Raw genomic sequence first — 15,315 nt, 5'->3', positions numbered from 1 at the left:
TCCAGAAAGTTCTGAATTACAGAAAGGCTATCTCCCATAGACTCCATTTTAATCAAATAATTAAAATTTTTCAAAATAATTTCCTTTTTCTCTGTAATGATAAAACAGTACCTTGTACTTTATCCCAACTAAGATATAATTAATCCTTACTGGAGCCAAAACAATCCTATTGGGTTTAATTACTGTTTAAATAATTTTTTTTTTAGCAAACTTAAGGTAGGAGATCCAAATTACGTTAAGACACCTTATCCGGAAAACCCCAGGTCCCAAGCATTCTGAATAACAGGTCCCATACCTGTAGTAATAAGCAAATCTGTCCATAAAGCGTAGCTTCTGCACAACTTTTTTGGCAACTTTTTTTTAGATGCGACTGCAACTTTATTTGATGCGTTTTTGTATGTGTTCCCCTGCTTCAGAGGAAATTTAAACGCTTAACTATTTTAAAATTTCTCAGATTGCAGTTTACATTTTTTTTCAAAATATAAGCAGTTTTTACACTGGTAATATAGTGAATTTAAAGCAACTGCGCCACCTGCTGTACATTTCAGCTGACTACCTAAATAAGAAAATGACTGAAAGCCTTGTTGCTCTGCTTAGAACTGACCAGAGAAATGTCACATGACTCTTCCCTGCTTACAGCTAAGCTCATATTCTGAGCGGAGCAACATCCCAAGATTTTCCCTTCCCAACTTCAATTTCTTCCGACCAATCAAAATGAACAGCGGGTGGAGCTGTTGTTTTAAATCGCTGTGTAAAAACTGCTAGTAAAAAAAGATGAAAACATGTCAATTGCAAAAGAATTACTTTTCTGAAACATTTAGCATTCACTTGTCTGCAGGGTTTATGTTTCCTGGAAGCAGTCGTTGTTAAACAGCGGCGCTGCTTACTTAAACCTATTTTTATTGTTAATCTCCAATGCAAATCACAAGCTGGAGAATTATTTTATTATTTAATATAACTGGCTCAGTATTGGTAACACTTTTACAAATGGTACAACATGACTGATTGCCTTGGTATTCAGTGAGAGCTCCACAATCAGCTAAATATTAATGCCTATAGGTATGGGATCCCTTATCCGAAAACCTGTTCAGAAAGCTTCAAACAAAGTACAGAAAACCTATCTTTCATAGATCCAAATAAAAGCAAATAATTCCAATTTTAAAGAATAATTTCCTTTTTCTTTGTAATAATAAAACATTATCTTATGCTTGATGGTAACTAAGCTGCATGAATCCATATTGGTGGCAAGAATCAGTGTATTGTGATTATGGAAAGATTAACTATTCAGAGAACCCCAGGTCACAGGCATTCTGGATAATAGATCCTACACCTGTACTATAACAGGAGGGTCTGCACTAGAACAGCAACATATAACCCAAAAGAAAGACCTATAGTGTGGCGAGCATAAATATAGGCCCTACAAAATATGAAAAGAAAATACTTAACACTGAATATCATAGAAGAACAATTTCCTTTTTCAGTATGGGGGACTGGGCTGTGAGGAATAAAGAGAAAGGAGAAGCTGCTCACAGCAGTACAAAATGTTTATGTGATTTTCACACTGAATTACAAAGAATATGCACCTTCCACAGAGGGGGCTGGGGTCATGGACAGTTAATCGGCAGTGCTGGCACAACATGAGAGGGGCACATGAAGCCCCAAAGAAAAAGTAGGAATTTGACATCTTCCTAGGTTTCAGATATCTATTAGAGAATTCAGATATTTATTAGAGGATTCAGATATCTATAACTAACTGGTATTAACCATATTAAGAATAACAAAAACATTATAACAATCCAACAGTGCACCTCTTACATACGTACATCCCAATGTACTTTATTCCCTGCCTAACTAATATCATATATTTAGACATGGACATCCATTACTAATACAGATATGGGACCTGTTATCTAGAATGATTGGGTACTGGGGTTTTACGCATAAGGGACCTTTCCGCAATATGGATACCTTGGGTCTGCTAAACATTATTTAAAAATTAAATAAACCCAATAGGATTGTTTTGCCTCCAATAGGGATCAATTATATCTTAGTTAGGAAATGGGAGATGGCCTTCCCATAATTCAGAGTTTTCCAGATAACAGATTTTTCTGTTGTAAAGGAACAGCATACAGCACCTTAACGTTTCAGGCCTGACCTGGCCTTTTCTCAAGCTTGTGAAAATGCCAGGTCAGGCCTGAAACGCTGAAGGCTTTTAATGGAGATATAAAGGTGCTGTATGCGGTTTCCTTATACGGTAATTGGAATGGATTGTGGCCATTGAACATAGGAGCTGAATATATGAACATTATCCGGATAACGCATCCCATACCTGGACTCCAAAGACTGTCTCAAATGATTTGCTAACACTTCATGCAACCCCCCATTTATCCTTGAAATTAATACTCTCAAGTTGAAGATGCAGAAGCAATAATATAATAGAAGATAATATAATAGAAGAAAGGGGCTGAAAGCTTTTTGCTCAGGAAAAACTGAACTTTGTCAATAGACAACTGCACTCCTATTTTCACCATAGTCTGCTAGAGTAATGTTCCTCTGCTCTCTATTTATTTCTATGGAATTGTTAGAGCCATGTTTTTTTTTTTTTTTTTTTTTTAAAGATTTTCTTTATTGCGTTTTTCAATTTTTAACAACAACAAGGTAAACAGGTAGAAAAGAGAAAAGAGAGAAGAAATGTGGGAAAGAGGGAGTGGTATAGATGGGGGAGGGGGGAAGGGGAGAGGGTGCTTGGGCTTCCTTGTTTTCCTAATGCATTCCTGAATTTTCTCATGTTTGTTCTGTGATCCTATTTTGTATCCATAATAAAGAGTCTTTAATTAAGCTTGCTGGTCCATTGGTCTCTTTTTTTTTTTTTTTCCCCTCCCCCGTTTGTGGATTTGTGTTCATTTGTAAAATGTCTCTGTCCATGGTCCATATATCTGGGCCCTTTTGTTGTATCCAGTGTGTGCTTTGGTGGGTATTGTGTGTCTTTCGTCCAGTTGCCCAATATTTTGTTGAATTTTTCTGGGCATCCTCTAGCCTGGTATGTTAGTTTTTGACTAGGCAGGGTGTCATTTATACGTTTTTTCCAGAAGCCCAGAGATGGGGGAGTTAGAGCCATGTTTGGGTAAACTTTTACTTTTAGCCATTGATAAACATGCCCCTAAATCTCACAAAAAAAAGAATAGAGAGCAGCGGACTGTAGCGAGCTTTATTGCTCCTTGATATGTCCCAAACTTCTTATTCATATATGTATCCAAATGTTTATCTAAAATCTGCACAATTTACAACAGTTTTAATTTCTAAAATGATTATTATGACCACACCTTGCTGCCCTCCTCGTTTTGTGTTCCCTTTGGAAAAGATGTTTATATTTTGACAATTAGAAGTATTTTTAATTTCCTGTGAATTTTCTGGAAAGCCTTATAACCTTATCTTTAAAACAAGAAACTGACTTTCAACTCTTTAAAAATTTGCATATAAATTACAGAGGGAACATTTGCATAAATCCTGGCATACGCTGAATGAAAGTAACATAAAGACCTAGTAATTATTTGGTGCCCGTCATAGACAGGATATGACACGGAACAGCCTGAAGATATAATGGTACAGTCCCAGGCTTCATTCCCTATTTTTAACATTGTCATAGATGATAGAAATTATAAAACATTTTTTTTTCACTCAGAATGAACTTTGACATCGGACATTAAAGAGTAACTTTGTAAGCATAATATGTAGACTGATTTAGTAATGTGCATAGGAACATAGTACATAGCTGAGAATACTAAACCCATCTGCTTATATGTCCCTATTATAACAGGAAAATAGGTCAACGTTTGCATATTTCTCCAATTTGTTGTAGTTTCTAGAAGTGCAGTTTCAGTGGGACAAATCATTTCTGCTTTTGACTATTTTTCTCATTTCACTTTATAAAGAACTTTATATGTTCTTTGGTTCAGACCTGATGACATCCCATTATTTCCAATGGGAGACTGAAGAACCTCTTTTATGGCAAGCCAATTTTTCCTTCACATCAATAATTTTTCAATGGAAAAATCGAATAGCACTAACAGAACATTACTTTTTGAATCTTACTAAATAGACATTGAAATGGGTCGGAAACATTGCTTACTTTCTGCTCATATTTAAGTCCTGTTAGTATTCTGCTAAAATCTTTCACCCACCCACAATGTACAGGAATGAGATAAAAAACATGCTTAGAAACACCATTTCTTCCCTTCCGACCGCTTAATCTTAAATAAACAATCCCTCCAAAAACTTCATTAAACCTACTTGCTCTTCATTCATACAATACATGCTCCTTCATATACAATACATTATAAGTATTTACATTCACCTTTATGCCACTGTGACTAACTATGTATCCAGAATTATTTGTTTAGGAAGAATACAGCTGACAGCGCCTGAGCTGACTCTCTTACAAGTTCTTTACAGCTATTAACAGTGGGGAAATTGATAAGGGCAATATTTTTTTTTAAAGGTAAAATTGAATGATTCACCCATTTTTATTACCACAAAATTGATATTGCAAATGGAATGGATTTAAGGCAGATTTGTCTGACAGCGCCTATGCCGGCCATCTTAGCTTGATCTTTAGGCCCTAGGGCAAACAATCATTAGCCCAATATTACCCACCTTAGGTGGGCATTTTATGGGCATATCAGGAGCAGATCTGCTCTTTTGCTGCCCTATTTTATGTAATCGGATCTAACTGCCTTTCCAGTGATATATGTTGTATACAATGTTTTATGGTTTCTAACCCCTAATAAGATTGGTGTGGGTAAGTGCCCAGGGCAATATGTTTGTATGTTTGGTGAATAGCTATACTTGCACATTCACTTTTAGCAGTACAGTTATAAGATCTATTATCTGGAATGCTTGGGACATGGGGTTTATCCAGATAAGGGATCTTTCTATAAATTGGATCAAAATGTATAGATAGTGATATGAAAAGAGCTTCAAGCACGACCGGACACAGGAGTCTGTTTAAAAGGCGATCTTTATACTTCCATCTAAAATCACAGTGCCTGACGCGTTTCGTGCGCAGATGCACTTAATCATAGGCATAAGTGCGTCTGCGCACGAAACGCGCCAGGCACTGTGATTTTAGATGGAAGAATAAAGATCGCCTTTTAAACAGACCCCTGTGTCCGGTCATGCTTGAAGCTCTTCTCATATCAGTATATTTTCTCCCTCCGGCTACGGGTTCGGGGCCTTGAGCACCCGGACCAATTTTGGACTCGGGTGAGCTTCTTTTGTTTTTAGTTAATTACTGCTTGATTGACCAAATTATCTATGAATAACTGTGGTTGAACTACATCAGTGATTGACTCTGGGTTTTTTACACCCGGGTCTCTCTCTATACTTGGTACGTGTTTGTCACATCTATTCTTTAGATTTTGTATTAATATTGTGACTTACCCAGCTTTTGGCTTCAGTTTATTGCCTTGAGAGTGTATAGATAGTAATGTTTTATGTTTTCTACGGGGGTGTCAATCAGTTTGGAACTTTATGGATAACGGGTTTCTACTAAAATTATTTTTAACCAATTATGTTATTTTTTAAGATTACTTCTACTTTGAGTTAAGCCATCTGGCTTAAGGGGGTTCTCTTCACCCTCTTGTTTTGTGGTTAAGTGTATGCAGTAATCTGTAAAATGTTTATACCAAATATAGGTGCAGATTCAATTTGAATCATTCAATTCCAGATTTTTCCATATAGTCAGGTGCAATTCAATGATAAAAACTTATTTTGCTGTTTATCATATAAAACTCTTTTGGAATATGGAAGTGAACTAGGAGAAAAGTCTTTCTTATCAAATTGAATCTGGTCCATTGACTTTTGCAGTGACCACCTGCTATGGCAGGGTCACCTCTGCAAAGTCCATAAATGGGCCAGTAGTTGGGAGTCCAGTATCGGGTCAGAAGCCAAAACTGGGAGGTTCACAAGAAAAGAGCAAAGAGGGGGTACAGAAATCAGGCAGGGGACAGGACCAGGCAGGGACTCAGGGACAAGGAGCACAAGGAACGTAGCATTGCAAGACCCTAGCTGGGGAGCATAATGACCAAGCAATGAGTTATAAAGGCCCCTAATTGAATGATGCACAACACCTTGAGATAACAAAGTGGGTGGAGGAGAGGGAGCAGACATAAGGAATACAAAATGTACATCAAAAAAGAGCCCCCAGTGGCTCAGTTGGTTAGTGTAAGAGCAGTCTAATGCCAAGTCCAGGCATCACATCCTGACAACAGCATGGCCCAATCTGATATAATTAATTCCTGTTAGTGAGACATTACAGCTCTCAGCTCATACACAGTCCTAATCCGTTCAATTTCTGAATTAAATTGTTTTTAAATAAAAACAGAAGTTTGGATCTATAAACTAAATCCAACCTCCATAAATCTGTGTATTATAATTCTAAAGGCATCAAGTCAGCTTCATCTTGAGACAGCCTCTAATCTTGTGCCCAAACCCTTCAGATTTATAGATCCATTCATTTGTATGTATGTATGGCTATACAGTATATGTACACAGCACCTAAGGGATAAAAATGTATTGAAGGGAAATGTGTAACCTTGCGATACCTTTCAAGTACATATGTAAAGTAAACATGGGAAAAAGAACCCCTGGCATAGGCACATGATGCATTTCTCTGCCAATGAACTTGAACCATAGAGATACCTGTCTATGCTTGTAGGTAAAGGGTTCTCTGGTGAAAGAAAGTCAAGGGATAGATTTCCAGGAGGAGAGGGAAGACACACTGGCAATATGGCTTACTCTGCTGTCATCTTATTGGACTGACAAGTAGACAGTAGAGAGGCAATAAAAGCAAAGCGTAAAACACTGTATTAGTCTCTAGACAATAAGTGCTTGAGAAAGAGTCTTCATATCACAGGGAATGTGTCAAGTAGGTATCGAGGTCAATACTCAAGCAGCATGGAATGGCTGGGAAATGGATTTAAATAACAGGATTATTACTGATAATGGAAAATGTGGGAGTCATTTTTCAGCTGAAAACACATCTTATGGAATGAAAAGAGCATATTGCCCTCGCAACTCTGTAAAGCGAATGTGTTATTTGTATGTTATTATCTGGTATCTTTGCCTTGGTGCATTTGTACATTCACTGGAAGAACTCCAGGACGCTATTTAATTGTTATTTTAATAAAAGATTACCAAGCTCATTTGTGAAAGTTTTCATATCCCCCCTTCTTTATTGTCCCATAAGGCACAGCTTTTAAAGGAACAGTTGTAAAAATGAAACTGGGTAAAATAGACTGTTTAAAATTAAAAAATGTTTTCAATATAGTTAGTTAGGCAAAAATGTAATCTATAAAGGCTGGAGTGGGCAGATGTCTAACATAATTGCTTACGTTCTCCTTTACAGCTCTCTAAGCTGTTAGCAGTCGGTAACCAATCAGTGACTTAAGGGGGGGCCACATGGGACATAACTGCTCAGTTATTTTGCAATTGAATCTGACCTGGGTGCTCACAAACTTACTGAACAGTTATGTTCCATATACCTCGCCTAAAGTCACTGACTAGCTAAGAGGATAGAGAGCTGAAAGCAGGAATAGTGTTCTGGTTATTATGCTTGATGCTTCACTCCAGCCTTTATAGATTACATTTTTGCCCAACTAATTATATTACAAATATTCTTTGTAGTCCACCTATTTTACCCATTTTTATTTTTACACTGAATTGTTCCTTTCACACTCCAGGAATGAAGAGTTGGACCCAGGGTCAGCCAGACCCGACCCTTGCCTATGGTGTTCCTCCCCTGATGCCTTAAACTTTAGGGGAGGATGTCGGGCGGTGGCCTCTGCGGGGGGGTTAGGGAGGCTCTGCGGGGGCGGCCCCTGTGGGCCCCCCTAGGGGGTGCAGGTTACACGCCCGGTGGGGTATCTCCAAGGCCCCTGGGACCCTCCAGTCCGACCCTGGTTGGATCTCATTGTGAATGCAGTGCTACATGCAGAGGGAACATTAGATAGCTTAGATGTGGGTTTCCTATAGAACACATCCTAACTTGCTTGTCACTTGGACATGTGATCTAGGTTGGCTGAGACTCCAATGCGTTTCTGCTGGGTTTAGCTGTCTTTACCAATTGGCTTTGGCAGGTGTAAAATACAGGGCTCCCTTTCACCACAGGGGGTGTGCTCACAATATTGGGCCATGTTTTGAAACAAGATGCAAGTGTGCAGCCTCCCCCACCATTTCCATGTGCTGTTCATGCCATTGGCAATAGTAAATTACCCCTTATTTATATTATTTTTATAATATATATTACCGCTGCCCAGAGAGCAGGCCCTTTATAATGTTTAGCTCCAGGGCTTTTTTGTCTGAACCTGGCTAAATTAATGTAGAATTGCTGATTTTCTCTTTCAGCAAAAATGAAAGGACTGAAAAGAACACAAGTAGGATGTGGGTTTGAGCACCTTAACAAGCAACTGTGTAAAATATTTGCACTAAAAAGAATTTACTTCTTAGAATTAACATCTGCAACCTTCCTGGATTAGGGCTTTTTTAATAGAAGGAGTGACCAATATTCTTGTTTTGCATTATTGCTATTGTACTCTCATTCACACCACCGCCTGGTTGCTAGGGTAATTTGGCCCTAGCAAACAGACAGCTGCTGAAATTTAAAACTTGGAGAGCTTACAAGCTAAAGACCAACTGCACTATGTGCCAGAATATCACTATCTACATTGTACTTAAAGTTAACTGAAGGGGGAAGTTCCACCAGGATGTTTTGTATTCATATATATACAGTGGAGGAAATAATTATTTGACCCCTCACTGATTTTGTAAGTTTGTCCAATGACAAAGAAATGAAAAGTCTCAGAACAGTATCATTTCAATGGTAGGTTTATTTTAACAGTGGCAGGTAGCACATCAAAAGGAAAATCGAAAAAATAACTTTAAATAAAAGATAGCAACTGATTTGCATTTCATTGAGTGAAATAAGTTTTTGAACCCTCTAACAAAAAAAGACTTAATACTTAGTGGAAAAACCCTTGTTTGCAAGCACAGAGGTCAAACGTTTCTTGTAATTGATGACCAAGTTTGCGCACATTTTAGGAGGAATGTTGGTCCCACTCCTCTTTGCAGATCATCTCTAAATCCCTAAGGTTTCGAGGCTGTCTCTGTGCAACTCTGAGCTTGAGCTCCCTCCATAGGTTTTCTATTGGATTAAGGTCCGGAGACTGACTAGGCCACTCCATGACCTTAATGTGCTTCTTCTTGAGCCACTCCTTTGTTGCCTTTGCTGTATGTTTTGGGTCATTGTCGTGCTGGAACACCCATCCACGACCCATTTTCAGTTTCCTGGCAGAGGGAAGGAGGTTGTCGTTCAGGATTTCACGATACATGGCTCCGTCCATTTTCCCATTAATGCGAATAAGTTGTCCTGTGCCCTTAGCAGAAAAACACCCCCAAAGCAAAATGTTTCCACCCCCATGCTTGACGGCGGGGACGGTGTTTTGGGGGTCATAGGCAGCATTTTTCTTCCTCCAAACACAGCGAGTTGAGTTAATGCCAAAGAGCTCTATTTTGGTCTCATCAGACCACAGCACCTTCTCCCAGTCACTCACAGAATCATTCAGGTGTTCATTGGCAAACTTCAGACGGGCCTGCACATGTGCCTTCTTGAGCAGGGGGACCTTGCGAGCCCTGCAGGATTTTAATCCATTGCGGTGTAATGTGTTTCCAATGGTTTTCTTGGTGACTGTGGTCCCTGCTAATTTGAGGTCATTAACTAACTCCTCCCGTGTAGTTCTAGGATGCTTTTTCACCTTTCTCAGAATCATTGACACCCCACGAGGTGAGATCTTGCGTGGAGCCCCAGAGCTAGGTCGATTGATGGTCATTTTGTGCTCCTTCCATTTTCGAACAATCGCACCAACAGTTGTCACCTTCTCTCCCAGCTTCTTGCTAATGGTTTTGTAGCCCATTCCAGCCTTGTGCAGGTCTACAATTTTGTCTCTGACATCCTTGGACAGCTCTTTGGTCTTTCCCATGTTGGAGAGTTTGGAGTCTGCTTGATTGATTGATTCTGTGGACAGGTGTCTTTTATACAGGTGACTAGTTAAGACAGGTGTCCTTAATGAGGTTGACTAATTGAGTAGAAGTGTCTAACCACACTGTGGGAGCCAGAACTCTTAATGGTTGGTAGGGGTTCAAAAACTTATTTCACTCAATGAAATGCAAATCAGTTGCTATCTTTTATTTAAAGTTATTTTTTTGATTTTCCTTTTGATGTGCTATCTGCCACTGTTAAAATAAACCTACCATTGAAATGATACTGTTCTGAGACTTTTCATTTCTTTGTCATTGGACAAACTTACAAAATCAGTGAGGGGTCAAATAATTATTTCCTCCACTGTATATAAACGAAATAACCATGGACCCTTAAAGAGATACTGACACTAGAAATTTATTTTTTTTATTATATCTACCATAACACTGTCTTTGCATGCCACTTATAATTGTGTGTGTAATATGCTATTTATATTTGTGCAGCAGTAGTCTATTAACATTAGAAGCTATATCTGATGGGCTGAGAAGGGACAATCAGGTTGGCAACACAGTCAGTTTTAGGGACTTCAAGTAACACTTACAAAAGCAGCCCTATCCGCAAATGATCAACATGACCTATAGACAACTTTTACTGTACATTCATATTTTGAAGAGATGTTTTTTTAGTGTCAGTATCACTTTAAATGCTTGGAGAGGGAGTGGAACTTTTAGAGACTTATTTAGTGTTGTAGAATAAAGGGGAAGACATTTGGCTGGTTAAAGGCAACCCAAATGTCATTTTTTGCCTAATTAAAGAAAACAAAATTCTAAGCAACTTTGCGATATACATTCATTATAAATGTATAATGGTTTTTGAGCTATTTGTGTATACAATTGCCATTAAAAGCAGTGTTTGCCAGTCCTGGTGGCTCTGGCACTTGCTTTCTATAGCAATTACTATATGTTGCTTTCTACAGCAATTACATTTACACATAACTTTTAAAGCACTACAAATTCATATTGGAAAGTTGCTTAGAATCATGTTTTCTTTTATTAGGCAAACAACTATTTTTGGGGTTGACATGTCCTTTAAAGACACCGCTTACAGCACCCTGTGTAACTTTTTGTTCACTGACTGTGGACATGGCCATAAGGCCACAGGTAAATAATGTTGGTATTAGGAATGCTGAGAGTGCTCATTTTTTGTTTTGTGGCTATTTTGATTGGGGCTGGACCCTTGTATCTGACATACAATGGATCCCTCCATGTAGGATAAGATAAGGTGAAATATGGCCCACACAAGGCATTGTGTTTTCTGAGTTTCTCATTCATTTCTCTGTTGCAATATATTTGAAACCTGCATTTATGCATAAAAAACCCCAGGTTGGGTGCAGGGCAGACTGGGCAAGTGCTCCCTCTCTTGGAACCTAAGGCACGTGCAGATGTAGCCTGCAGAGAGAAATGTGCAGGTACGGGTCCTACAATGGCAACATTTTGTGTGTTAGGGTTGGGTGCAGCTTAAGGTTTTGCAGGTTAGGGTCGGGTATGGGTTGAGTTTTTCCTGAGACATCACTAGCATTTGTGGCCTTTCCAATCTTATACATTAAGACTTCAGAGATGCCTTAGGTCTCTTGGTGGCCTCCCTCACTAGTCTCCTTATTGCACACTCACCTTTGGTGGGAACTGGGCACTCTTCCCATTTCTAAATGGTTCAGCTATACTTCAAATACTTCAAAGCATATGGCAAATACACTGTGTCTATTCACACAGATCCCTGTGGGAATCCTGGAGTTGTGGCCACCTCTATGGTGTTGGAAGCTGTGTATATATACATATATAAATACATACAGGTTTGAGACCCGGTATCCAGAATACTTGGGACCTGTGGGGTTTTCCGGATAAAGGATCATTCTATAATTTGGATCTCCATAACCTAAGTCTACTAAAAAATCACTTAAACAATAATTAAACTCAATAGAATTGTTTTGCCTCCAATAAGGATTAATTATATATTAGTTGGGATCAAGTACAAGGTACTGTTTAATTATTACAAAGAAAAAGAATAATTTTTAAAAAAAATTAATTCTTTTTTTTAATTTATATTAAAATGCAGTCTATGGCAGATAGCCTTCCTGTAATTTGGAGCTTTCTGAATAACGGATTTCCAGATAACGGAACTACCTCTATAGAGTATAGTGGTGTAAATTGTAAATTTTATGTAGAAAATGTTTTATTTAGAAGAAAAATCATTTCTGCTGGCAGAATAATGGACTGCTGCGAAAACATGGACCTTAACAGTAAAATGAAACACAGATATATATTTATGTACTGTACATATAATACATCATTTTAGGGCTCTGGTACACGGGGAGATTAGTCGCCCGCGGCAAAACTCCCTGCTCGCGGGCGACTAATCTCCCCGAGTTGCCTTCCCTCTGCCATCCCACCGGCGAACATGTAAGTCGCCGGCGGGATGGCAGACGCGGCGGCGCGATTTCGGGAAATCGCCGAAAAAGACTCGCGAGTCTTTTTCGGCGATTTGCGCGAAATCGCGCCGCCGCGTCTGCCATCCCGCCGGCGACTTACATGTTCGCCGGTGGGATGGCAGAGGGAAGGCAACTCGGGGAGATTAGTCGCCCGCGAGCAGGGAGTTTTGCCGCGGGCGACTAATCTCCCCGTGTACCAGAGCCCTTAGGGATGAGCAAACTTTTTTGCATGGTACAGTTTTGTGGCAATATTCATGGTTAGCCTGCACCTCTAGTGGGATAGACAATTTTGATGTGATAGGAGCCCTTTAATATGCAGATGTAATTGTTGATTTTGATGGAGAATTGCAGAGATGCTTTTAATAATTTAGTAAAGATTTTGGCTGATAAATAGATGCTGTGTTGGGTTTTCTTTTTTTGTAAGTTTACCATTCATTTATTTTATGTATGAATCTAACATAGGAAAATGTCCTAAATTTTTAGGTGTATTTTACTTTAATTGTACCTGCTACTCATATATAGGTCTTTTGTAAAGATAAAAAATATAAATATTTATTTGATGTTTTGGCTTGAGCCTTTACCGGGATTATATATATATATAGGTTAATGTACCAGAATGTAAAGTGCATTGCTGCTGCCCCTAATGCATCTAATTATTTGAAATTAAAATGCGCCAGATTGTAAGTGAAATCAGTCACCCCCTAAAACTTTGTTCTATTAACCCCTTTCCTGTATAGGAGTTTATGCCCAATGGTATCTGGGAGCTGGTACCATGGCTGGTCTTAGGCCATTTTCCCTGGGCCATCAACCTGAAAGGGACACCTTGGCCAGAAAATGTGAAAAGTAAATGTACAAATAAAATATTATTACACTTTAGGATATTATTTAGTATTCTTGTCAGGATTGGATTGAACTCCAAATCTCAGCATGTCACTGACATGCCATGGGTGCAGGGAGTTGTACGCTCACAACAGCGCGACAAGCCTGACTTATACTGACTTAATCATTCTTAAACCTTCCTTCACTGACTTGGGTCCCACCCTCCCTATCACTGGCCCTGGCCACGGGTGCTAGAAATGCAAAGCACCCTACTGTACATTTTACATAGGGTTACACAATAAATTTTGCAGTCCAATGCAGCATCTTTCTAATAAATCTCTCCACTTGTTACGGCATCATTTATTTCTTTTAGCCGACCAAGTCCCACCTTCCTTCCCATGTTTGTAGGTTCATTTTAAGCACAAAATATCTTAATATCTTTTGGTCAGGAACACTTATTCCTACAACCTAAAATTTAAGGCACGGTATAAATTAATTAGTGGTACATTTAAATACTTGCAGCAATAATAAAAGATTTTAGACCCAATAAACTCTCAGCATCCTTCCAAAGTCAAAGCCTGGGAGGCTCGCGCAGATCAGACAGACCCCAGGCAGAAATCAATCCAGGGTGCATTTGGGGTCATCACTTTGCTAAACTGCAATAACTATGTAAGAGGTTTATTAATATTTCAGAAATTTAACCAATTCATAAAAATGATCTGGTAGCAATCGTGGTTATATGTTTTCTAACATGATTTATATGGTGACTGCTTGCAATGATTGCTCTGCTGCAAAGTGTTGCACCCTGCATTAGCTCCCTACATTAGCTGAACCCCCCCCCCCCCCGCAAACATGAAAATTTTCTTTACTTTTCTTACCACAAATAAGGGAAATCTTACACCTACCTCTTATATTGCGTCTTCGGTATCCCAAACCTCCATATGAATTAGGGCCACAGACGCATAGTGAAGCAGGGATAGGGGAGGCTGTGCAGCGTACAGACCCCTCTCTCTTACTTGGTTGCTGCTTCTCAGTGTCTGTGCCCTGAATGCCCCAATCAGAAGCCGGTTAAACCACACAGGAAGTCTCACACAGAACATAGAACTGGGTGGTTGGAGAAAAATTCTCAAACTTTGCACTTTTTCTTATCTTTTGTAATTCTCAGCTGAAAAAAAAAATATTTGTTTAATATGTTTAATGTAAATACAATTGTTCCTTAAAGTAGCATTTTAAACTGTGTTTCAATTTTTTTTCATACCAGGAAAAGAGTTCATGTGTGCATTAATTCTAATAATGCTGATTTTATATTTTACCTGCTGCCTCTTTTATTGCATGGCTGCTTTTGGGGGTATGGGAAAGGGGACTTTTACCCAGGGCTTCGCCTACCACAGAAAAGCCCACTTGCCATAAAATATTCTTCAGAAAGGAATAAAAAATAAATATTTCTTCTATAAATGCCAGAGGCAACTTATGTCTGACAAATTTTCTGCACTAGGTTTTTGGACTGCACCTTCCTCCCACTGAATAAACAAACCCTACCAATTGCTAAATTACTAAGTAGCTACTCAAGTTTTCAGGGACAAGCATGCTATGCGTTAATATCAAGTTCTTTTCTTTATATTAAACAGTCCTACCAGTTTATTCATTGCATTGTTTAAATGTGATTATTAAAGGTATGGGGCATTTTATCCAGAATGCTCTGAACCTGGAGTTTTATGAGTAAGGGATCTTTCCGAAATTTGGATCGTCATATCTGAAGTGCAATAAAAAAATCATTTAAACATTAAGTTAAGCCAAAAGGGTTGTTTTACCTCCAATAACAATTAATTATATCTTAGTTGGAATCAAGTACATATTACTGTTTTATTATTACAGAGTGAAAGGTAATATTTTTAAAATATTAGAATTATATGCTATAATGATGTCTATGGGAGATAATTCTGTAATTCAGAAATTTTTGGATAACGGGTTTCCAGAT

General features: G+C 38.6%; 1 protein-coding gene across 1 annotated transcript in view; it reads right to left on the bottom strand.

The window, feature by feature from the left end:
• Positions 1–14,496, bottom strand: part of grap2 (GRB2 related adaptor protein 2) — a 59,016-nt gene extending 44,520 nt beyond the window's left edge. The window contains exon 1 of the mRNA XM_002933747.3: positions 14,243–14,496. The gene's annotated coding sequence lies outside the window, so the exon portion shown is untranslated. The remainder of the gene's footprint in view (positions 1–14,242) is intronic.
• Positions 14,497–15,315: the final 819 nt, after the last annotated feature.

Source organism: Xenopus tropicalis, chromosome 4, assembly GCF_000004195.4.
Source record: "Xenopus tropicalis strain Nigerian chromosome 4, UCB_Xtro_10.0, whole genome shotgun sequence".
Taxonomy (NCBI): domain Eukaryota; kingdom Metazoa; phylum Chordata; class Amphibia; order Anura; family Pipidae; genus Xenopus; species Xenopus tropicalis.
This window is presented reverse-complemented; position numbering and strand designations above follow the sequence as displayed.